The sequence below is a fragment of the Anabrus simplex genome, chromosome 3 (assembly GCF_040414725.1).
Source record: "Anabrus simplex isolate iqAnaSimp1 chromosome 3, ASM4041472v1, whole genome shotgun sequence".
NCBI lineage: Eukaryota > Metazoa > Arthropoda > Insecta > Orthoptera > Tettigoniidae > Anabrus > Anabrus simplex.
In genome coordinates this window covers 460,139,578-460,166,173 of record NC_090267.1, presented here as the reverse complement: position 1 = coordinate 460,166,173, position 26,596 = coordinate 460,139,578, and the positions used below count along the sequence as shown (strand labels likewise).

Sequence of the window (26,596 nt, the reverse complement as noted above, 5' to 3'; positions counted from 1 at the left end):
CCGTTGCTTTTGGAGTCTCATCATCACTTTGTATTTAAGTGCGTGTTTGTGTCTCTCCTGTTGGGAATTTTTGGTCAGTTTTCCCCTGCGGGGTGGAGCCGGTGGATTACATCCACGGAATCACCTGCCTGTTGTAAGAGGCGACTGAAAGGGGATCCCAGGGGTTGTCGACTTGGGAGTGTGGGTGGACGACCACAGGACTCCTAGCTGAATCTAGAATTGCTTCCATATACTGTACTTGATCCATGTTCCTCACTTCCGTGTTTCCTATACAACCTTTCTTGGTCAACTCTTGTTCTCTTCCGACTGTGGAGGTCTAGGAAGTTCTTCATTTCTAAGCCCTTTAGATGTAACTCATAGGGGCTGCCTGGCCGAGGCGGTAAAGGCGTGCTCGGTTCGTCCGGAAGGACGTGGGTTCGAATCCCCGTCAGGAAGTTGCAAAAATTAAGAAACGAAATTTCTACTTCTGGAGGTGCATATGGCACTGAGATTCACTCAGCCTACAACAAAAATGAGTACCAGGTTACTTCCTGGGGGGAAAGCCGGCCGGGCGTAGAGCTAACCGCTCTACCCAATCACGTGCCGAGGTTACCAATGGTGGAAGCCTTTACCTTCCACTCCTCCAAGGGCATGCATGGCCTGTACGGAGGTGACTGTTTTAGATGTAACTCATAACGAGCTTCCCTGTTCCTTATGAAAGGCACATACTTGTGTCTTACAAGTATTGGGTCTGAGTTGGCTCTGATTGTAGTATCTTGACAGATTAGCAAAGTCAGTTGTCAGATTATTTCAAGGTAGAGTTCCAGTTATGTTTGCGAACATACAACGTAAGGAAAAAGAAATATGTTGTTGTTAGTCCGTCTACAAGTTCCCATGCGTTAGTATTTTTTACGTTATTGTTGTGGTGTCCGATTTAAAACTGGCGCGCTGCGCGAGGGACATTCCACTTTGTGACAGCGAGTTCCTGCCGGCGAACAGACAGCAGCGCTGACATCACCGTTCAACGGGTATGTAAGGCGGAGAGCCAGCAGAGGTTTACTGCACCGAATTTCAGACACGTAGAGGTACTCTCTATTAAGAATGTATGATGAACAGGTGGACTGTAGTTAACCGAGATGTCCCACCTCAGGACCTGCCCATCGTCTACAAGGAATATAATTATCTTTTCAGATACTTCGCTGTCGAATAACACTCACCCTTCACACGCCTAGAATCAATGTTGACAGCTGTATCGTCACAGAACGCTATACTTCAGAACTCTATGCTTTAGATTACAAAACAGACTTGTTCTTTAGTTTATGTCCTGACAACTCATAATGTTGTACACAGTTAAAATATGCACAATCAGATCGCCGTTTTGTCTGACAAACTCTTGATACACAAATGTGTAGTCACAATACAGATTCTATACATAGTGTAGATACACTTAAGAAAATGGAAATTGCAACACCATGAAGGCATTGGTCCTTTGTGTTGATTTTCAAGATATGGAACGATGCCATGTAGGTATGTAAACGATCAAAGCTGCATACCCATTGGATTGTTGCTACAGGTCTCCCCGCGCGATTGGTCGCAGAGGAATCAACTCCAGTACACGGACTCTGGTGTAGCGTAGTTGACTTGCAGTCTGTGCAGTGAAGTGTTCCCCGTCAAACATGCCTCGACGACAGAGAAGGGCACGCTATCAACAACTGTCGCCGTTTGAGAAGGCTCGGATAATTAGGCTGTGTGAGGCTGAATTATCGCTAAGGACTATCGCTGCACGTGTTGGCCGACAGGCATCTACGGTACAACGTGTATGGCAGCAGTGGTCAAATGAAGGTACCCACACTCGAGACCTGGCACAGGCCCAGCGCGATAGAAAACTGTGAGAGAGGATCGCCGCATCATTCTGATGGCCCGGATGGAACCCCATGCAACAGCAGCGCAAATTCGAGCAGCTGTGGCACCCCACGTTTCACAACAAACAGTTGGTAATCGCCTGCGTGCAGCTGGCTTACGAGCCCGTGTCCCTGCAGAAGGTGTTCCATTGACCCCACAACAGCGACGTGTAAGGCTGGCCTGGTGTCGAGAGAGATCGACGTGGGTCAACGAATGGCATAGGGTCGTCTTCAGTGATGAATCGCGCTTCTGTCTTGCCCGCAGTGATCGCCGGAATCGTGTGCGCCGACGTACCGGGGAGAGGGGCAGCCCAGATCTTATTGTCGAGAGGCACACAGGGCCAACACCAAGCATTATGGTCTGGGGAGCTATTGGCTTTAATGTGAAATCACAATTAGTGCTTGTTGAGGGCACTATGACTGCTCGACAGTACGTTGATAGGGTACTCAATCCAGTGCTTGTCCCTATGATGGCGAACATTGCTAATGGGATGTTTCAGCAGGACAATGCCCGGGTTCACACTGCACGCATCTCCAGAGAAGCTCACCACGACATCACAACCATAGAATGGCCCGCCAGATCCCCGAGCCTCAGTCCTATTGAGCATGTGTGGGACATGATGGGTCGACAACTGGCCAACCGTCCTCAGCCACACACAACTCAGGAACAACTGACCCGTGCAGTGCAGCAAGCATGGGCCACAATTCCTCAGGAAGCGATCCAGGGCCTTATTGACTCCATGCCTCGACGAATTCATCAATGTATTGCAGCTCGTGGTGGGCACATCCTGTATTGATTGTTGTCCAAATTTGCGGTCAGAGGGACCTGAAAGTATAATCAACGAATCATAACCGAACACTCGTCCTGCATGTTCAATTGCAGCAATGTAGCATCACTCCTTCTTGGTGTTGCAATTTCCATTTTCTTCAGTGTATTATCCAACAGAAGCATTATTAGAAATCGTATTATGTTTACCTTATGAAGTTACAGAAATTGAAGTTGTATCTATTGTGCAGTTTGAGTGTTTATTGAATAAAGAATATTCGCCTTGTACCATTGACATTTTGTACACAACACTTCTGTGTCCGTATCCCTAACGTACTTACGAATAAATCTGAAAATGCTCGTATTTCCTGGTTTCAACGATACACTTAAACTCATAAGAGGATTGAATGTATGACTGAGGATACAAAACTGGAACATGTAGATCATTTTAAGTATTTTGTATTTTCCTAGGATGGCAGTACAGTGAGTAAATTGAATCAATGTGCAGCAAAGTAATTCAGTCAGCTCGTAATTGTGATAATCTGTATTCTGTAAGAAAGAAGTCAACTTCCCATAAAAATACTTTTACAACAGGTTGATTTTCAAAACAATTTTCCTGTACTGGAGTGAAATCTGGGTTGACTCAGGATATCTTATTCATAAGTTAGACGCAACTCAGTGAAGGTAGAGAGAATGATTAGCAGCTTCGTAGTACATCTAAAAATAAAAGGTCATGTATTGCTAGAAAGCAAGCAAAGTCACCTCCGTACAGGCCATGAAGGCCCTTGGAGGAGTGGAAGGTAAAGGCTTCCACCATTGTTAACCTCGGCACGTGATGGGGTAGAGTGTTTAGCTCTACGCCCGGCCGCCTTTGCCCCCAGGAATTAACCTGGTACTCATTTTTGGTGTGGGCTGAGTGAACCTCAGGGCCATTTGCACGTCCAGAAGTGGAAATCTTGTTTCTTAAATTTTACGACTTCCTGGCGGGGATTCGAACCCACGTCGTTCCGGGCTAACCGAGCACGCCTTTACAGCCTCGGCCAGGCAGCCCCTCGTGTATTGCTACACTACCATAATTATTGGAAATATTGTCTGACTCGTTGGCTGAATGGTCAGCGTACTGGCCTTCGGTTCAGAGGGTCCCGGGTTTGATTCCCGGCCGGGTCGGGGATTTTAACCTTTATTGGTTAATTCGAATGGCCCGGAGACTGGGTGTTTGTGCTGTCCCCAACATCCCTGCAACTCACACATAACACTATCCTCCACCACAATAACACGCAGTTACCTATACATGGCAGATGCCGCCCACCCTCATCGGAGGGTCTGCCTTAGAAGGGCTGCACTCGGCTAGAAATAGCCACACGAAATTAATTAAATCTGAAACATTGCCCTTCCAATGACGTCACACTTTATTGTATCTACATCAAATGCTGCTTATCCGTTGGAGTACAGACTTAAATAAATTTTCAAAAACCTTTTTTTTTTTTAGAATTCTTTTATTATTGTGCTTACCTTTCCTGAGGAATATATGTCTGGAATAACTGCGTGTGAAAGTATGTCACCAAAGTTGATGCCCTGAAACAGAAGAAAATCATATAATTATATTTCTTCATCTGGAAGGAAGGGTAGGGGGAGTGTCCTAATAAGGGTTAAAATGCATATTTTTGTTTTCATGGAATTTTAGTTATTTGATATATGTTTTATAAGATTTCAGCAGTTATATTGATAAAAGTCGATTCTAACGGCATTTAAATGTCAAGTTGACACTTGACGTTACGTTCACCTTTTAGGCTAGGTGTGCATATATTTTATCAAATAAACTAGACAATTTCAAACTTCGTGGTCTGGTGACATACTCTCGTTGCTACACTGTGTAGGAACGGTTTCCGCTCGTCACTTGTTCATTTGGTGTCGTTTAGCGAAAGCATATGTTTGTTTTCGTTTGTTTTGGTATTGAATCAAACCTTCGTTCACAATGTCTTGGTCTATTATAGTATTTAAGAATTTTTTGAAAGAAAAGACGTGCATATGAAAATGTTAGTGATCAGCAGAACGGTAGTGGAAGTGGAAATAGTATCGGTAATGATGTAGCAGGTTATGCAATAAAATTGCAGCACCAGGTAACAGTGTGACAGAAATTCTTGTTGTAAGTCCTTATATTTCAAGGAAGAAACTGTCTGTGCCTAGTAATATAAGTGACGGCAATTTTGTAAACAGTGGTAATTTGGTAATAAGCTTACAACTGCTTTAAGCTGTTGAGTGTAAATATGCATAAATTAATCCAGATGGTCCAGAATATAGTCCACGGATGCACTGAGGAATTCTTCATCTCAAAGTACCTATTTTCTAACTTAATGTTCCTTTTTTTCTAGAACCACAAGTGTTAGGAACATGAAACTTGCACCACATCTTCTTCTTTGCGATGCGAATATACTGATAAATTTTAATACTTGAGTTGTACATATTTTAAAAATTATTAAAAATATTAAAATAAAATAAAATAAAATAAAAATATTAAATTATTAAAAATATTTTTAAAAATTGTGTTAGTTGACTTCAAAGAAAAAATATTTAAACATTTAATTGTGGACGAATATTTGTAAATGTTTGTCAGTGTATACATAGAGCTTCATTCTTCAAGTGTGCCGAATGTTATTGATTTCTGTGAAATAGGTTTTGAAAATTAGGAACATGAATTTGGCAAATTTAACATTGTAAGTATAGGGTGTATCTCCTTCAGTTACCAATTTCGTTTGTTTATTGATAACCTGCTGCTGGCTCCTTATGGGAAGCTTAATTCCAAAAGGTACCAAATCCGAAAGTAAAATTTTACTTGCGAGAGGAAAAAACTCTGGGAGCGTACAACTTCAATTGAAAATTCATTTTAGAACTTTTGTTATGTTCAAATACAATACATACGTTGTTTTAAGTTTCTCTATGGGGTAAGAAAGGGCTAGGAGTGAGAATAAAGCGGCCATGGGATTAATTACTCTACATTTGCCTACTTTGAAAATGGGAAACCACGGAAAGCCATCTTCTGCGCTGCGGACAGTAGAGTTCGAACCCACTATCTCTCAAATCCTTGATACAGGTCGCACTGAAGCGACTGCAGTTACCGAGCTCGGGTAAATACATTATTACACAAAGCACTTCTATTATAACTTCTGTAGTTTAAGAAATATTCCAGGAAAATTGATGGGTTTGGTATTTTTTGGTACCGAAACTCTAAATAGGTCTGTAATGATCAGAAATCTGACGGTATATAAATATGAAATGATCAAAATTATGTTATTTGCAGTAAAGTAGCAGATTAATTAAATAATATTAAATCAAATCATCGAGCACGATAATATAAACTAAACAAATTATTTTGTTGCTGCTGATCACGTTTTCCAGAAATGGCTCCTGATTGCCTGCTCGACTACTTCTTCTTCTTTTTCTTCTCCTTCTTGTACCATATCCTCACTGGATGACGGCTGACATCAGAGCGATTTGGTCCTTGTTCTCAGCAACTCCGAAATGAGAATACTGAGCCCATACTATTATCGTAGATTCCGTAGCCAATATATTCCCCTTCTTCCCCTACTTCTCCTTCCTTCAACTTTACCTTGTAACATAAGATGAAAGAGTCTATATTTATCTTTTCGAATGATGTAGCCAAAGTACCCAGGTTTCTTCTTTTTGATGTTGTGCATGACTTCTAGTTCTTTGTTCAGGGGTTGGAGTACTCAGTGTTACGTATTCTCTTAACCCATGATATTCTGAGCAGGCGTCGGTAGTACCACATCTCAAAAGATCGATGTTTCTTGATGGTGTTCTCTGTTAGGGTCCAAGTCTCGGCACCATAAAGTAAGACAGAAAATACATAAGACCGAAGTAAACGGAGGCGGAGATTGATCTTAAAGTCCCTGTTACAGAGGAGTTTGCTCATTCTCTTGAATGGAGTCGTTGCCTATTCAATCCAGAATCTAATTTCAACAGCATTGTTCCAGCTGTGATCAAGCGTTGTACTTGCTCCAATGATGTGCCAGCTACTGTCAAGTTAACAGCTTGAGCGACATGTTTGCTTATGTCCATTACTTTGGTATTTTTCCTGTTTAAACACAGACCTGCTGCAGCACTGAGTTCAGCCACACAGATTAGTAATGTCTCCAGATCTTCAGCACTTGTTGCAAGGAGAACAGTATCATCTGCATATCTCGGATTATTTATTGTGATCCCATTAAGAGTACGTAATGCTCTGGCCAGTTCACCCCATGGTATTTGGTACTCAATGATCTCAAACGTGATTTTCAACGCCCCTTTTTGACAATCATTCGGCCCGTTTAGACAATTTTTTTACTTTCATATTATGGAGCGTTCTACCAAACTATGTTTTCCATCACTATTTCTTTTCCGTATTTTGTACCATTTGGAAATAAGCTTCTGACATGGGGTTGGTGTCAATAAAGTTATCCGGTAGTACAATTGGTGTAAAAGCCAAGAAGAAGAATTACAGGCTGGTGCAGGTCCATGTAAGTTAGACCTTCAGACATGAGTCGGATGGCATCCGCTATGTGGTAGAGGATAGATGACAGCGTAGTGTTTTTTGCATGAGCGTATCGTATATTTTGTGTATTAGATAAGAGTATTCACCAAAAAGGAGATATTTTCCTTCATGAAGTACAAAAATAAACAGAAGTAGGTCTATGGGATCCAGTATAAAAATCAAAAAACGAATCGATTACACAAGAAGTGAGTTTGTGCAATTAAAACTGCGACTTTGGTTTCGAAACTCATTGACCCGTAGTGCATTGCCGGTGCTCCTTCACGGTGTTGAGCAATGGGAATTATAGACTTCGTCAATGAACCGATTGGAAGCCTCTGAAATGTGGATATACCGCAGAATGATCAGTATACCAATGGGTAGCCCGCGTCATCAACGAGCAGAATTTGCTTAATTGCCATGTTAATTCGGCAACAGATATAACTAGACCTCGGATATTTAGGTGTTAAAAGTTTTATTTTAGGTGCCTAAAACAGGCTCTCAAATGTGGAAAGACTAGGTTATAAAAATACATTTTAGGCAGCTTCAAATTTACGTATTTTAATTTGTATTTATCAATTTAATTACCACTTTTATTTTGCTAAAATTTTAATTGCTCTCGGGGAAAGTATGCAACAAATATCACTCGGCTCTTTGCTGCAATATAATTTTCCCATCCGATGTGAAGTAGGGAATTTCCTGTAACCCTTTCATTAAAGTCTTTGAAGCTGACACTGTCTTGTCTTCACTCGTGACACAGACTACGGACGTGTACTACGGGAGGTTCTTAATGACATTTTTTTTGCTATTTGTTTTACGGCCGCACCGACATGGCGACGATAGGACAGGAAAGGCCTAGGAATTGGAAGGAAGCGTCCGTGGCCTTAGTTAAGGTACAGCTCCAGCATTTGCCTGGTGTGTAAATGGGAAACCACGGAAAACCATCTTCAGGGCTGCCGACAGTGGGGTTCGAACCCACTATCTCACGAATACTCTTAATGACTTCCAGGGAGTGCGGTTTACAGATTCCCAATTTTACGAATTTGTTAAAGAAGCATTTCAAAAACATACTGTTCATGATACGAGTCTAAAAATATTTTACTTTCTAGGAATAATTAAAAGAACTTTTATCTATTTATGGAGAAGTTTGGAGTATATCGGCAAATATAGGTTCTAACGCCAATTTTGGCATTTTTAGGCGTGCGCGACACACTCGTGGCACCGGATAAAATAAATGTGGACTTGCCGCTTCGTTTAGTTTAATGGAATCATGATTGTAGGGTGTAAGTAAATTCAGAACGGAAAAGGAAGGGGAAGTTCCATACTGTGTTGTGTTGTAGGGTGTTGCAATAGGCACAGAAATACTACTGATGTGGTATTCTCTTTCTAAGTGGATAACTGAGACAGAAAGGAGGCGAAAATCGATTCAAGCAGTGAATTGTAGAAAGTATATTTTTGAATCTTTCACTGATTGACAGTATAAATATTTTAGGCAGAAATTAAAGGTCTACACAAAACTATTTTTTTTTTCATTTAACCCGGATGGATCATGCTAGGAACCAGCACCACAGCCAGCCTTTCATCCGACCTCCCTTGGTGAACTCTTGTTCTTCTCCAACCCCGGCGGTATTACATATGGAGGCCTAGGGAGTCTTTCATGTTTACGCCCTTCGTGGTCCTTGACTTTCTTTGGCCAATACCTTCATTTTTTGAAGTGTCAGATTATTTTCTCTCTGATTAGTATTAATAAAGGAGGGTTGCCCAGTTGTACTTTGTCCTAAAACAAAAATCACCACTCTTGTACTATTCGGATTATGGCGCCATTCATACCTTGAGGGTCATCTTTTCTTACAGAGGAGATAGAACGTCTGCACTTCAATGTTTTTCTCGGGGAGAGCACTTCCATTCGCTTTTCCTTTGAATTTTTCTGAAATGAAATGGCGTATGGCTTTTAGTGCCGGGAGTGTCGAAGGACAAGTTCGGCTCGCCAGATGAAGGTCTTTTGATTTGACATCCGTAGGTGACCTGCGGGTCGTTATGAAGATAAAATGATAATGAAGACCACGCATACACCCAGCTCCCGTGCCTGCAAAATTCACCAATTATGGTTAAAATTCCCGATCCTGCCAGGAATCGAACCCAGGGCATCTCTGACCAAAGGCCAGCACGATAACCATTTAGCCATGGAGTCGGACATTTTTTCAGAATCTTGGTGGCACTAGGTATCCACTAATTTTGTGGCCGACTAATCTTGGAGAAGGAACAATGTTGGTATAATAAAATACACTTTGCGATGTGTTTACATAATCCTCCTCCTCCTGCAGAGCAGGGACATTCTCCACTTAAAACATTGCACTCCGTATCAATCCAAACAAATTCGAATAAAGATTAGAAATTTCGTATTTAGTGCGGAAAAGTTAACAAAAATATTCACAATTATAGAGTTACCTGGAGTTTTACTGTAACGGTGGTCGTGTCACAGACGTTTGCCGTATTACATTTGCAGAAATAACTAATACATTATATCTTCTTATTTCCTTCACTTTAATCACATATCCGCTTACGCACAACTGCTCACCCTTAGGCAGTGTCGCGAAGAAACTTTTTGTACTTCGATGGGTAGAAATCCAAATTCAGTGATTAGATCCACAATTTCTTATTATCATCCGGAACTTCTCAGTAGACTCAACTTCCACATTTAATTCGCCTCAGTAGCGTTGTGCGGCGCCACTAGTACATCCGGCATGGAGCCTACAGGACCACCGTTTTGAACCTTATAGTGTATATGCATAAAACTTGAAAATACCACTTCATTTCAAATTATCTCTTCAGGAACAAAATAGGCTTTTGCCTAAAATAAGAGGTCTAGTTATAACAGAACAGCGAAGCGTTCGCTGAGAGCGAGATGCCGTTGAGTATTGCGGGGTTGCCTATAGCTCGAGCCCAACACTCGTTGCTGGGTGGATTCGGAGTACGGTACAACTTTCTTTAATAAAATAACGTTATTGGCTTAACATCTCACTAACTACTTTTACGGTTTTCGGATACGCCGAGGTGCCGGAATTTAGTCCCGCACGATTTATGTTAATTATCAGTAAATGTACTGAGACGAGGCTGACGTAATTGAGCACCTCCAAATACCACCGGACTGAGCCAGGATTGAACCTGCCAAGTTGGGGTCAGAAGGCCAGCGCCTCAACCGTCTGAGCCACTCATCCCGGCGCAACTTTCTTTCTCTGTTCCACCACTTTCCTCCGCTTTAGCTCTATCCCTTATTAGCGATGAAAATACGAAAGTTATTCTTCTTTAACATTCTTCTTTTAAGCATCTGATTCCCCCCTGAAAATTTTTTGCCACGCGCATTTTCTTGAATTTATTGTTGTAATCTGCATGTTGGTCCTCTCACATAATTGAATCCTCACCGTACAAATCAATAAAAGTGAGAGTTTCCTCCATTCTGAACAACTAGTGTACCTTTCTTTTCATTCATTAAGAAGCGATATTTAACGCAGAAGTAATATTGCGCAACATGACGCCAACTGTAAGGGCAAGATGCCGTATAGAACGCGGGAACTCAGGAGGTGATTCCCTAGGCAGGGTGTGGCTATGCACAAGTGAAACAGAAGATATGTGGGAGAAGGAAGGAGAGATAAGAATTTTATTTTGGGAAGTGCCATAACACCCTAACAATATTTTAAGCGGGAGTAATCAGTTTCACCACATCACAGGAATTGAGTGATATCTCCTCTATCTGAAGGCTTTCCAGAATAATAAAAAGATGAAAATTATCTCCAAAATTTTAAGAAGCCAATGATATGTTTAACGCTGTTAACAAGTAATGAGATTAATAACTACGTAATAATCCGGCCACCGTGGGAAACTGTTTAGTGGCTGCATACCAAACTCAAGAGGGTTTCGAAGGAGTTTACCGAGCGTCGCTTTGCTTTTTGCTCCTTATAAGAGCTGAGAGATGTGGAAGGAGGTTGTTCATTCGATGGTGAGATTGCTGCTAGTGCGTGTCGAGTGTCTGTCTGTATTTGCGCCAGAAACCTTTGTTTAGGATAAAGACTGATTACTTTAGTGCAGTTGCGCTAACGTTTACTCTGTGGATCGGTGATCCATAAACTTCCCGGTAATTATTGAATAGTATGATTGTATTTAGACGCTTTGCAGTGAGGTGGTGAGTGCCTAATTAACCGACTGTAGACAATGCCGTAATATAAACTTCATCATGAGGCTGTACGGGTAACCATGTAAATATATTGCGAAGTGCGGAAGAAGTGCAAGTATAAACTAAGGCCATTTGTGTTATTCCCGCTGTACTTATGAGTCTGAATCAGTCGAGCATGATAAAATGACAATTCGCTCGGCCGATTAAGTTGCTGATTTCAGATAGTAGATATATTGACCACATACATTCGTGCGCGGTTAAGCAGCCAAAGGAGAACAATGATTTTTAACGTCACAGATCGCCAGTACTGATTTCTGTCTCAAAAATTAAATAAAAATACCGGGAGTGCTGTGCTGTTAATAAATCAGGCTTTTCATTCCTGTGAAGACCTGTGCCGTGTTTCCAGAGACGTGTGATACGAGATCTTCCGACCACAACTGCAAGAAAACGGCCTCATGAACGAGCCATCTCTCAAGAAGACAGCCTCATGAACGAGCTATCCATGAAGATTGGACCGAGAGGATCGTCGCAGGACCACATCGCTAATATGTTGGGCTAAGATGGCACAGCCTAACCCTGAAGGAGGGATAAGGAGGTCACCAAAATGATAAATAAGTGAACTACACTGGTAAGCATGTGTTAGGGTTAGGGGGTCGTTACGCAGAAATGCAGTAATTAAGTATACATAGTTGAATACGATGTGATTATATCCTATCAGGCTGGTTATTAAAGTGATTTTTAAGTAACTAAATTGTAAAGCATAGATGTTTTTATGTAGCAAATAGTGACGTTAGTTATGTTACGTGCGGGGAAGAAGAATGCCTATTGTTACTTAAGGTCATTTAGTGCATCAGTATATTCCTTAGTATCTGTCGTCGGATAAAGTTTTCTTGTATGCAAGGATCATCTGGATTAGTTTAATGTTCTCTCTATTTGGATGTATAGATATATCTGCGTAACGTAGTGTTTGCATGGTTCCTGAATACGATTTATAACCATGTATCTATTTTACACTGACTGACAGAGCAAATGCAACACCAAGGAGGAGTGGTTCGAAAGGGATGAAAGTTGGGGTAAAAACAGAGTCGGCACGGAAGAATAATTGATGTTTATTTCAAACCGATATGCAGGTTACACAATGCGCACGGCATCGACTCAGTAGGATGTAGGACCACCGCGAGCGGCGATGCACGCAGAAACACGTCGAGGTACAGAGTCAATAAGAGTGCGGATGGTGTCCTGAGGGATGGTTCTCCATTCTCTGTCAACCATTTGCCACAGTTGGTCGTCCTTACGAGGCTGGGGTAGAGTTTGCAAACGGCGTACAATGAGATCCCACACGTGTTCGATTGGTGAGAGATCCGGAGAGTACGCTGGCCACGGAAGCATCTGTACACCTCGTAGAGCCTGTTGGGAGATGCGAGCAGTGTGTGAGCGGGCATTATCCTGCTGAAATAGAGCATTGGGCAGCCCCTGAAGGTACGGGAGTGCCACCGGCCGCAGCACATGCTGCACGTAGCGGTGGGCATTTAACGTGCCTTGAATACGCACTAGAGGTGACGTGGAATCATACGCAATAGCGCCCCAAACCATGATGCCGCGTCGTCTAGCGGTAGGGCGCTCCACAGTTACTGCCGGATTTGACCCTTCTCCAGGCCGACGCCACACTCGTCTGCGGTGACTATCACTGACAGAACAGAAGCGTGACTCATCGGAGAACACGACGTTCCGCCATTCCCTCATCCAAGTCGCTCTAGCCCGGCACCATGCCAGACGTGCACGTCTATGCTGTGGAGTCAATGGTAGTCTTCTGAGCGGACGCCGGGAGTGCAGGCCTCCTTCAACCAATCGACGGGAAATTGTTCTGGTCGATATTGGAACAGCCAGGGTGTCTTGCACATGCTGAAGAATGGCGGTTGACGTGGCGTGCGGGGCTGCCACCGCTTGGCGGCGGATGCGCCGATCCTCGCGTGCTGACGTCACTCGGGCTGCGCCTGGACCCCTCGCACGTGCCACATGTCCCTGCGCCAACCATCTTCGCCACAGGCGCTGCACCGTGGACACATCCCTATGGGTATCGGCTGCGATTTGACGAAGCGACCAACCTGCCCTTCTCAGCCCGATCACCATACCCCTCGTAAAGTCGTCTGTCTGCTGGAAATGCCTCCGTTGACGGCGGCCTGGCATTCTTAGCTATACACGTGTCCTGTGGCATACGACAACACGTTCTACAATGACTGTCGGCTGAGAAATCACGGTACGAAGTGGGCCATTCGCCAACGCCGTGTCCCATTTATCGTTCGCTACGTGCGCAGCACAGCGGCGCATTTCACATCATGAGCATACCTCAGTGACGTCAGTCTACCCTGCAATTGGCATAAAGTTCTGACCACTCCTTCTTGGTGTTGCATTTGCTCTGTCAGTCAGTGTATGTAATCCCGGTAAATTAAAACCACGTTATATGCAGTGTCATTAAAATCTTTGACTACGATTCACTCTGCCAAACAGGGACCTGAACCGTGGACCTGGAGGGTAACAGGCGCGTTATAAGTATAGATGGTCGTGATTTTACGAGAAATAGTACGGTATAGTACTTTGTATGAAGTGAATTATGCCAGAGATGGTCAGTTATTAGAGCCAGATATATAGAATGAGAATCGGCTCCTTATTTTGTTCTATGCTTAGGTTTGTCAAAAGCAAACGATATGAGAACCCTCTTGTGATATTGTGTCCCGAACGCAGTGGAACTGGGTTGCTGGCTGCCTTGTTTACAATTTTTTTAAGCGAGGGGGAGGCTTTAAGGGCTAGACAGACCGGTCAATGGCCTGGCACGGCATTCCAAGAAGTCGCAGCCATTTTTAAAAGCCAAGGTTGTAAGGGATTCTTTCTTTCAGGTTGGGAGTTGTGTGACAACGATTCTCCCTTTCCTTTTTGTTTCTCTTTTTATTTTCCACTTACTTGTCAATATAGATATGTATTTAGATATGTGATATCTTGGTACTGAGGAATTAGGATTATTAGTTTACCTAGTATGTACAAAGATTACCCAGAGGATATGGGTTCACATCCCTATACATTTTATATGTGGTCGGGTAACATGTAGCTTCAGTGTTGGGCTATCTTAGTCAGCGTGTGTAACATGCAGAGTTGCTATTTAGATGTAAATATTTCCCCAAAATATGAGGGAACCTTTAATAATAGCCTTTTTTCTGCGAAACATCTCTAATCCTAGCATCGTGCCTTTTTATTTTGTAGGTCTATTGGTGCTGTTCCATATAGGGGACATGTTCCTTTTTCGGGTTCACTGATCAACTCCTCCGCAAGGCATCATCACGCTATTTTAATTTGTAACGTCATTCATTCTATTCTTTGGAAATTATAGATGTAAGCCTTTATGGCATTTATCTTTTGCACTACGAGTGCAATCTATTGTAAAAAAGAAAATGATTTGTAAAAACAGAAACTAATGATTTGTCAAATTATATATTTAAATAGCAACTGAGTTCTTCATTGCCGTAATTTAAGGTAATAGAGTTATATTCCTGACCCCCACATACTCTCATCACAAGAACCCCAAATCGACCGTCTACCGGTTGCACCTAGGCTGGTGCAGTTATTTATTGACAGGTAAGCAGGTAAGTTCGATAATTCATTACTGTTTACGCCCTGTAGGGTATACTAGATCTAATCAGCCTTGAGGTTCGAAGAAGACTCGTCCTACACCAGAAAATTCAGAGGAGAGGATGTTACAGGCCTCAATATGTTGTACTGCCCGTGTACTTACAACTGAAAACCCACAGCCTGTTTCCAGTCATTCGACTGGGTCAGGATTGGGATGAATGAAGCCCCCATCTATCGGCGAGGATAGGAATTGTGCCGGCTGCAGAAGCCTATCGCACCCCTGATTAATGACTGACAGACGAAATGAAATGATATTGAAGAGTGTTGATGGAATGAAAGATGACAGGGAAAACCGGAGTACCAGGAGAAAAATCTGTCCCTCCTCCACTTTTTCCAGCACAAATCTCACATGGTGTGACCGGGATTTGAACCACGGAACCCAGTGGAGAGAGGCAGACTCCCTGCCGCCTGAGCCACGGAGGTTCTTTGCTTACTACTATTACCAAAATGTTTTCATTTCTCCCCTGAAGGGCGAGGCGGGCCCGTACACGGTGATGCCGTCTCTCAGGCCGGGAGATTTGTTACGGTGAAGGAGATGCTCGGAGAAGGTGAGGGGGTTGGCGGCCGTGGCCTATACTAGGAACTGTCCCGGTATTCGCCTTAGTGTAGGAGAATGGAAAACCACGCAAAACAGCCGACGGTTGGGGCCAGCCGTGAAGTCCCGTCTTCCGAATACAGAGGCGTAGAGCCGTGGTCACCCCTCCTATGCGTGGTTGGCTGGTCAGAGTGCAGAGCTGTTGGAGCACGGAACAGCCGTGGCTACTTGAGGGCTGAAACCCACTCTGCATCCACCGACGCCGTATGCTTTGCTGACACGTCACTTCAAAGACACGTGGGAGTAAGCCACAGATGGGTGGATCAGATCCTAACTTCCTTAATGCGTCTTTAAATGTTGCAGGTACTTGTTGAGAGCCCTGTATTCGTTCGTGTTGCGGTACGCTGTTCTGTAGCAAGTCTCTCGCCGGCTTTAGACACATGTCCGGTTCAGTCTGACTGTGAGTTTCTCCACTGTAGCGTGTCTGCGAGGTCACATGCACTCTCCTAACCAAAGTTCTCCTCTCGTATCAATGGCACTTGCTGCTCTGCAGTTTCCACATCAGTTATTGCAGTCGTGTTATTTCTCCATTCACAACACACATGCTAAGGCTCTTTTTCAGAAATGCTAACGTTTGCACGGAAGCGGATAGTGATTCCTTTTTGCATCTCAGACAAATTGTTCATTTTACCACGACAGCAAGAGATACTTCTATTTTTCCAATTTGCTTTACGACACAGGTAGGTTTTATAGATTCACATTATTAATTTAACAAAGTATATCCCATTATCGCGGGTACTAAGTTTAAACTTTAGAAACCGGGCGAGATCGGCGTGCGCAGCTGTGGGCTTACATCCGGGAGATAGTGGATTCGAGCCCCACTGTCGGAAGACCTGAATATGGTTTTCCGTGGTGTCCCATCTTCACACCAGGCAAATGCTGGTGCTGTACCTTAATTACGGTCACGTTCGTTTCCTTCTCACTGCTAGGTTGTCCTATCCCATCGTCGCCAAAAGACCTGTATCGGTGCGACGTAAAGCAAATAAATAAACATTTGATAGATTTTTGAAATTTTTACCAAATTACATCCTTCCCCTTGATACCAAACTAGAAGAAAATAGATTGAGTGAACAGCTGTATATTTATTTTAATATTCCAAATTTGGCAAAAGGAAATCATTAAAACTTGCTCAAAATTAGAAACCAATCATGGAAAATACTTTTTGCTAGTTCAGTAGCTGCATTAATGCATGAAATAACTCTCTGAAAAAATTGATCTCCTTCATGAGATAATGGGTCAGACATTTTAAAGAAAGTCAATTTTCAGAAACTGAGTTCAAAGAAAGACACAATTTCACTCATAAATTTACCCATGTGAGCACCTTAAAACACCCTGGTCCATTGTCAGAATGATCTGAGTGTTTGTTATGACAGTGCCGGCAACTTCTTCATAAAATAAATTATGGAAGAGATTAATGAAAACCACCGCCTTCTATATCAAATGGGTACAGAAATTGATAACTTCAAGGATAAGCATGCCCGAAGTAATATATTTCTTTTTCATGTTTACGGGTAGCGTGTCCTAATAAATTGTACACCATTTCATTCAGCAGTGACCAAATAATTTTATGAGACAATATTTAAAAGAAAAAATGCTTTCGCACTTCCGTTAAGGTACAGACCCAAACCAAACCCCACGGCACTTAACGCCCTTGAAATGGCCTTGGCCTGCCCAACGATCACTGCTCAGCCCGAAGGTCTGCAGATTACGAGGAGCCATGTGGTCAGCACGACGCAACCTCTCGGACGTTATTCTGGGCTTTTGAGACCGACGTTAAGGTACAGACCCCAGCATATTCCTGGTGTGAAAATGGGAAACCTCAAAAAACAATTTTCAGATTTGCCGACAGTGGGGTTGGAGCCAAATATCTCCAGAATGCAAGCAGACAGCTACGTGACTCAAATCGCGCAGCCCCTCACTCGTTGGACAGCGAGAGCGATATGTGAACTGAGACGACGTCAATTTTACATTTTCTCTTTAGTGATTTTAATGAGCACATCAACTCAGACGATGACTACAGTGACCTTAATTAAGGTACAGCTCCCACCATTTGCCCGGTGTGAAAATTACAATCCACGGAAACAATATTTAGAGTTGTCAATGGCGTGGTTCGAACCCACCGTCTCTCGCATTCAAGTTCACAACTACACGGCCTGGATCACGCAGGAACTGAGAATATTAGTACGTAAATGTAGATTCATATCGACACCATTAAGAATAAACTGCAATTTGCAGGCTCGATTTTAACAATCTATTCACACAAGTGCGATTTCATTTCTAAGGGAGGTTGGTCGAATTTAAATATTAAAATTCCTTGCCACCTGCACGTTCATGAATCTCTGCGCAACAAACTTCCGCCAACCTGACGTTTCCTAAGTTTACGAGCACACTTGCGTTTTATCACACTGGATTTCTGCGCGTTCTTCGCGCAGCTGGACGACATGGCGCGTCACACTTGAGACTTCTCTTGGGGAGCGGACGCATACTCTCCATCGCAGCACCTTCAAATCTTTTGCTCGGCCGGTTGGTCTCCATCTTGGATTCCCACGCAGCACCGTCACCGCCACCATCTCCACACGCTGACGTGGCAGCAACTGCCGAGTATATATCATCACCAACGCAGCTACCACCATCAACCACAGCTATGCTTAGCTGTGTACTTCGCTGCATCGACCCTACAATCTCATCACAGGAAATACTCCGGGAACTTCAAGCATCTGGTGTCCCCGCCCGCCGTGCGTCCAGGATCCAGAACGCCTCTGGTCCTACATACCTGGTCAGACTACACCTTCCAACTACCAACGACGTACACCATCTTATTCAAAACGGAGCAACTATCTACCGCCATCGCTATAAAGTGAAACCCTCTCGTTCACCGCCTTTACCACTTCACCATTCTCTTCCAAACACATCCCGTCGTCCCCGGCCAGCTCCTCCTCCCTTCGAACCTCGTCAACCGATCTGTCCGCCCCTTCTTCGCTACACCCGTTCCGACGTTTGAAATCCTTCGTCTCCTCGCTACCTCCCTTTGTAATCTCACCGCTACCCTCCAACTTTTAACCTTTCATCTCCATCCAAGCACACTGCTCTAACCTCCGCACCTCGCACATAGCCCATCTGTCCTTGTAAATCTGTCACTAAATCACTCGATAACCGACACGTCCTTTATTCTAATCTCCATTACTTACTCATACCGCATTTTACCCATCTCCCTCTTTTCTCACTTCTTCTCAACCCCGTCATCTCTCCTGGCTAGAGAGAGGGCGACACCCTTTAGGTGGCCCGCCCCACCCATTCAGGGTGAGGAATGAAAGCATTTGATAGATAGACCACACTTGCGTGTTTGCATGGCGTGATTTTATTAGTGTGTTGTATATTGTAAAGTAGCAAACCATTGCCATTGCTCTGCATAGGGAAGGATTTCTGTTAAATAATAACACCGTTGTTGCGTAATGTGCTGCGCTGGCTGTTCATCGTCGTTGTCAAGGAAAATATTGGATCCATCCTATAATAGGTGACAGGTCATCAAGTGGACAATTTGTGCTCCTACACAATAAACTAAAAGACAACTAAGAGATTTTGTTTGTATTACACGACGTCTCCCCCAACACAGTGCCCGTTCCTGAAAACCAAGCACTCTCTTCGTGTCTCCTTTTGAATTCTTGGTCCTTAGTATCGCAATGGGACGGGAAAAATTCAGACAAGAGCACAATACCGCAGCGGCTTCATTTCGAAAGTGTGGCCATGCACGAACGGGAAAACACGCAAACAAATAGACCTCGGCCCATTCCGGAACGGGTGACCTGGAAGACGCGCCTTGAATTGTGTACCGCGGCGGGAAATCACGTAATGTGTGGCCACTCCCGTCCAAATTAGTGTTGTGCATTTTGAAGCGAGATTTCTTGCAATAACGCAGCGTGAAATCACAACAATTGATGGGACGTTAACTTAATATTCTTCTTACTTTTATTATTTTCTTATACCCATTTTATCATGGGGCCGATGACCTTCGATGTTAGGCCCCTTAAAACAACAAGCATCGTCATCATCATCATTTTATCATCTTTTGTGTGTGTCTTTCTTGTTTAAAGTCGTACTAAGATATCGAAGGATTTCGGCGACGAAAGGATGGGAATGGGCAAGGATTGGGAAGGTAGCAGCCATAGCCTTAGTTGAGGTACAGCTCCAGCATTTCCCTGATGTGAAAAGGGGAAACCACGAAAAAGCATTTTTAGGGCTATCGGAGGTGGGATTCGAACCCACTAACTCGCGAACACAAGATCACAGCTGCGCGATCCTAACCGCACGGCGAACTCACTCGATAAACAATAATCTATCTATCTCCTAAAGTTTTCATCCCCTACCCTGAAGGGGCGGGGCGGGCCCCCTAGAAGGGGACGCCTTCTCTCTGGCCGGTTAAACAATAAATGTGTCATCAGAGGTCTTGTATACCTCGACGTCATACAGCATTTGTTAAATGTATTTTTCATTTTAACTTTCAAAGATTCGATTACCTCTTCTGGATTCGGACTGACCTCTTACGACATTGAGGTCAACATTACCACTTCATCACAGAAGGAGCTAATTAATCCACTCTTTTCCTGAAAACTGGAAATATGGGGTATTGTTGTCGGGATTAGAAGAGAACAGTAACTACTCTAAGGAGGTTGGTGTGCGTGATAGCTGAGTGACGTAGGTGATTGCTTCTTGCTAAATTGGCGCGCGGCTATTTCGCCAATGGATGTGATTTTATAAATGGAAATTTCCATCTGTGCTATATTCTCAGCAAGAAGTAGAAACCTGTTTTAGTTCAATGGACAGGCGAGGCGATTCAGTGGAGGTGGCTTTGAATTGCCACGCTGTTGAACACGGCTCAGAAATCCTCCTTAGCCAACTATGTTCCAACACTTGTGAGTCACTCGTGGGGGAGTGGCTTTTCATTAACTGAGAGTTCCAGTCTGAATTTTAACATTACATGGAGTCTAGCCGTCGCCAGGTCAAGTGAGGTAAGGTCAGAGAAACCGCATACGAAGCCCTTGTCAGCACGGTCCTGGCTCACTTTGTGCACGAGAGTGGAATGCCCTTGGATGGTTGCTCCACCTCGCTCTGCCCATAGGCGTCAAGCTTATATTTCAAGACAGGCAATTCAGAAGGAGAATAACAACAGTTTGTGGGACTTCTCTTCTACCTTCACCACAGCCAACGTCAATACCTTCAACTCTTTATGGATCTTATTTGTTATTTCGCATTCTTTTTCTCGTACCAATCCTCATATAGATTCTTGTATGATAATAATAATAATAATAATAATAATAATAATAATAATAATAATAATAATAATAATAATAATAATATTAATAATAATAATAATAATAATAATAATAATAATAATAATGTCCGCCTCTGTGGTGTAGTGGTTAGTGTGATTAACTGCCCCCACCCCTGGCGGTCCCAGTTGGATTCCCGGTTCTGCCACGAAATTTGAAAAGTGGTACGAAGTCTGGAGCGGGTTCCGCTAAGCTTTGGGAGGTCAACTGAGTAGAGAGAAGTCCGATTCCTACCTCAGCCATATCCTCGAAGAAGTCATCCATGGTATCCCACTTCTTCTCCTGGCAAATGCCGGGATGGTACCTAACTTAAGGCCATGGCCGCTTCTTTCCCCTCTTCCTTTTCTATCACTTACAATCTTTCCGTCCCCCTCACAAGGTCCCTGTTCTATATAGCAGGTGAGGCACCCTGGGCGAGGTACTGGTCCTCCTCCCCACTTGTATCCCCAAACCAATGCCTTACGCTTCAGGACACTGACCTTGAAGCGGTAGAGGTGGGATCCGGCGCTGATCCGAGGGAAAGGCTACCCTAGACTGTAAATGGATTAAGAAAGATAATACCTCGCCCAGGCGGCCTCACCTGCTATGCTGAACAGAGGCCTTGAGAGGGGATGGGAAGATTGGAAGGGATAGACAAGTAAGAGGGAAGGAGGCGGCCGTGCCCTTAAGTTCGCATGGCTTATTATTATTATTATTATTATTATTATTATTATTATTATTATTATTATTATTATTATCATCATCATCATCGTATGGACTTAGCTACCGTGCATCTCCATCCAAAGTGACCGAGCGAGTTGGCCGTGTGGTAAAAGCCGTGCAGCTGTGAGCCTATATTCGGGAGATAGTGGGTTCGAACCCCACTGTCGGCAGTCCTGAATATGGTTTTCCGTGGTTTTCCTTTCCCACACAAGGAAAATGCTGGGGTTGTACCTTAATTAAGGCCACGGCCGCTTCCTTTCCACTCCTAGCCCTTTCCTCTCCTATCGTGGCTTCGGTGCGACATAAAAGGAAACACCCAGAGTGAAAAGGATGATGTTGATTTTATGTTCCATGAAGTTTGTACCGAGCTGAGTGGTCGCTATGTAGCAAAGCTGCGCATTCTGGAGATGAGTGGGACGAACCCCACCAACGGCTGTCGTGAGAATGACTTCTTATTTTCTTTCTTTTTTTTTCTAATTGTTTCACGTCGCACCGACACAGAGAAGTCTTATGGTGATGATAGGATAGAAAGCGGCCGTGGCCTTAATTAAGTTACAGCCCGAACATTTGCCTGGTATGAATATGGGAAACCACGGAAAAACATCTTCAGGGCTGCCGACGGTGGAATTAGAACACACTATCTCCCGGATGCAAGCTCATAGCCGCGCGTCCCTGACCACACGGCCAACTCGCCCAGTCTTCTTATTTTCACTTCCAGATAAATGCCGGGACAGTTCTTATGCATAGGCAATAGCAAATTCCTTCTCCCGTTTCATTCATTATCATTCACTTCATATTAAATAGCTTCAAAACTGACGTTGACGTCAGGAGGGGCATTTGGCCGTAAAAAACATAGTTTCATCCCATATCATCCTCGACTCCGTATCAGAAAACTGAACTAAGGTAGACATATATATATATATATATATATATATATATATATATATATATATTTTTTTTGCTATTTGCTTTACGTCGCACCGACACAGATGTCTTATGGCGACGATGGGATATGAAAGGCCTAGGAATTGGAAGGAAGCGGCCGTGGCCTTAATTAAGGTACAGCCCCGGCATTTGCCTGGTGTGAAAACGGGAAACCACGGAAAACCATCTTCAGGGCTGCCGACAGTGGGGCTCGAACACACTATCTCCCGATTACTGGATACTGGCCGCACTTGAGCGACTGCAGCTATCGAGCTCGACATATAATTTTATCATAAGTTTTCTTTCCTGTTTATTTTAAGGCTAAGTTTATCCATCGCCTGCTCCCCATGTTCCGTAAATAAATTGTTTATGTTAAATACTACTCCTAGTTGGAGAGTCCGAAGCTAAGGTACATTTGGTATTGTCAGCACTTGGACGACTGGATGAGGCGCATTCTGCTGAATGAGGAATGGAAGTAAACCGCCCAGTGTACCACAAATAAATTCATCTTCGCAGTGACTGTACAGTGGTCATCTGACATGCACTAGCGCAGCATTATCGCTGTCCAGATAAAGTACGCCTACTGCGCTTTATACTTTACTCCATTTAACAGGAACTGCACCATTAAAAAAAACTATTTTCTATACTGAGTTCCATGCTTTTCGCTCTCCCAAACTGAGGGCAACATTGAACAAATGGATACAAAATTTCGACTCTCACTGTATTTTACCAGAGACGCTGGGTTTCGGAAGCCTGATTCATTTACTGTACCGCACTGACAGAACGACCTCTATTGACACGAAATAATGCATTGGGACTGCGAAGTGAACACAGTACGAAATCGATAAACCTCTGATCTTGCTTTTAATGGCTCGCTGCGGGTTTGAAGGGGAAGCCGCAAATACTCCGGCGTTCTGTACCGCAGGCAGCGGATAAACGGGATGCAGAGCATGATTTAGTAAAAATGACTTCAGTACCGGTAATTAGACCCTGGATTTTTATGGCGTTACAGGTTCGAATGCAAACTAAGTTGGTCATTAGGAAGTGTCGTCTAGGTCACCCCTCCGTAATGTAGTGATAGTAACATAAATTCTAGGGGTTCTGATGGGCTGATCCCCTAATTGTTATGCAAAACTCATAGCATATCCGTTGCACAGGATTGACTATACTTGTTACTCGCTTCAATAAGTTTGCGTTCTAACCTATTACTGCATAGAAGTCCGCGCTCTAGATTGCTCTGTAGCGTTATCTTGGGCAAACCACCTCAAATATGAACGTACAGTGTACAAGGGTAAAGAAATATCCGCTCGAATTACAGATCTACTTTCCGTCTCAGAGAACTTTAAAGTCAATGACTAATGCCTTCTGAAATATTCGCTATAAGCAAAACAAAAGAGTAAAGGTAGAAAGAAATGGACAGCAGTAAAAAGGAAATATTAGGAAAGGAGTAAGGCAATGATGCTCTCTGGCACTATATCTATTTAATCTGTCAATTGAGAATACAATGAAAGTTTACAAATCAAAACACATCTGGGATTAAAAAAAATGTTTACAATTGGCTTCTGTCGCACCAATACAGATACCGCTCTTCCGTAATGTAGTGAAGGCAACATTAAATATAGGGTTTCTAATGGGCCGAATCCCTAATGTTTATGCAATACTAATAGCATAACCGTTGTGCAGATTAGAGTATACGTTTTACTCGTAGGAATGAAGCGACCGTGGCCTTAATTAAGGTACAGCCCCAGAATTTGCCTGATGTGAAAATGGGAAACCACAGAAAACGATCTACAAGGCTGCCGACAGTGGGGTTCTAACCCACTATCTTCCGAATGCAAAGTAACAGCTATGTGATTACAAACTGTGTAGCAACTCGCTCCGTGAATGTGCTTTTTTATAATTGTGAAATCTGGATTCTTTTAAAGGGTGAAACAAAAATATTGAAGCCTTTATATATGGGTAAGGAGACTGATGACACAAATAGATGGACAGAAAAGAAAACAAACGAAGAAGTACTAAGAGAAGTATGTGGACAAAGACACTTTATTTCAACAACATAAAAAAAAAGAAAAAATCACATTTTCAGTTTCGAAAGCGTAGAGCATTTCCTTTTAAATCTCTTTCAATAAAATATTACCAGTTTTATTCATCCTAGAGAATAATATCACTCAATAGCTCAGGCTACGGCTGCAACATAAAGACATCTGAAACGAACTAGCCATGTACGACATGTATGACCTTATGCTACAGGCCTATCCCACCAGCAGTGACCAACTGACCCATCATCTGGCCTTAACGAAGAGATTATCTCATGATATATACAAGAAATTCGGAATGGAGAAACCTAGAGTAGTTAATCTAAAACGAGGAAAACTCGTGGCTACTGGTTGATTTAAGATCACTGAAAAGGAAGTAATGAAAGATCTAGAACCAAGAGAATTTTACAACTACTTGTGTGAAAATCAATTTAAAGGGATCAGTCACTCAGCCATCAAAGGAATACTAAAGTCTGCTTTCCTTGAGAGAGCCATAGCTGTTTCAATATCATTCCTAAATGCAGGAAACAAAGTAAAGGCAATTAACTCTTTTGCAATCCCTGTTCTGATCTATTCGTTTGATGTGAAACAAATTTAGTGGACTTAGAGAGACAACTGACGGAGTGTCTGACAACAAAAATAATGCTTCATTCTAATTCCGCAATACAGAGAATGAACTTGCGCGACGTCTAAATGGAGGAAGGAGAATACTCAACCTAAGACAGACAGAAAACTTACGAAGATCTATTCAAAGCGAGATCAAAGTTTATTCGCAGCTGACCGTTGTGCTGATAATACGTTTACACCACTCAATCTTAAAAGCATGCCGATTCCTCCTCTAACATTTGCCAGCACAGGACAACTAAAGCATGCCTGGAAGGTGAAAGAACTCCATGGTTCATACAGTATATTCACCATCTAAGTCAATCATCTGTTGACAGAGTTAAGTCCACTCTCTGGCTAAAACATGGCTACCTCCACGAAGAAACAGAATGGTTCTTGATGTGATAACTATCCAGGATAGAATCACAAACACCCGTAACTGCAGCAATTATATCTTAAGGGAGTCATGACCGAAATTTGTAATTTCAATATGACTACCAAATTTAATAATCAAACAAATATTAATAACATCTGAAGTTGATTAGTTAATTTTTTGCAAAGGTATTAGCAAACAATGTTCATTTTTTATGTGTTGCATGCAAAATGCTCCTTTGCGGCACGTTTATCATTATTCATGGGTTACAATTTGACAGACTTGTCAATAACACTCACATAATTAATAATAACTGTAGGTTTAGCAGGCAGGTATAACCTATTGCAGATGTAAGTTCAATTTTTCATTATTTATACCGTACCGGAGGTACACCTTCTCCGTACAATTGTACTGCGCGCCTTTTAGAAAGCCATCTGTTGTATCAGTCTGAAACGATGTATTTAAATAAGTTTGGACCTTTAATATTCAGGTGTCTCTCCTATCGACGTATGTGCTCCCTCTGGTGTGAGGACAGACAATTGATTTTTCGAAGGGAATTTGCTAGTTTTTAAGTTATTAAATCTTATGTGTTTGTAAATTCCTTTCTTATGTGCTGAAATTGTCGGCACTTCATCTACTTCCTTCTTCCATCTTAGCCAATGAAAATTTTTAAAAAATTTTTATTGGAGCCAATTAAAATTGGAGGTATGTACAGGTATTCGACCTGGATAGTTCTGCAACTTTCCCTTTGCTCTAAAAACTGGGAGCTTTTTAGAGCCATGTTGTCTTCTTCGTCGCTCCAATCTTGAGTGCATACGGTTGGTGGAGGCAGGGGAAAAGGCTTGCCCGTCTTCAGAATGCCCACCAGCTCAAGGTAATGGCAGACATATTTTAAATATGTGATAGCTCCAGAAAGCTGACCTGAGGGGAAGGTTTCAAAATTCAAAATGTAAATATCAACATTTTATTATCATTTTTAAATGTAAATTTTCAATCAAGTCTACGGATTCTAT

General features: G+C 42.8%; 1 long non-coding RNA gene across 1 annotated transcript in view; it reads right to left on the bottom strand.

Moving 5' to 3' along the window:
* Nucleotides 1-4,163: 4,163 nt before the first annotated feature.
* LOC137499041 (uncharacterized) overlaps nt 4,164-26,596 on the bottom strand; it is a 436,606-nt gene continuing 414,173 nt past the window's right edge. Inside the window, exon 4 of the long non-coding RNA XR_011017986.1 lies at nt 4,164-4,221. This is a non-coding gene — a long non-coding RNA (uncharacterized lncRNA). The remainder of the gene's footprint in view (nt 4,222-26,596) is intronic.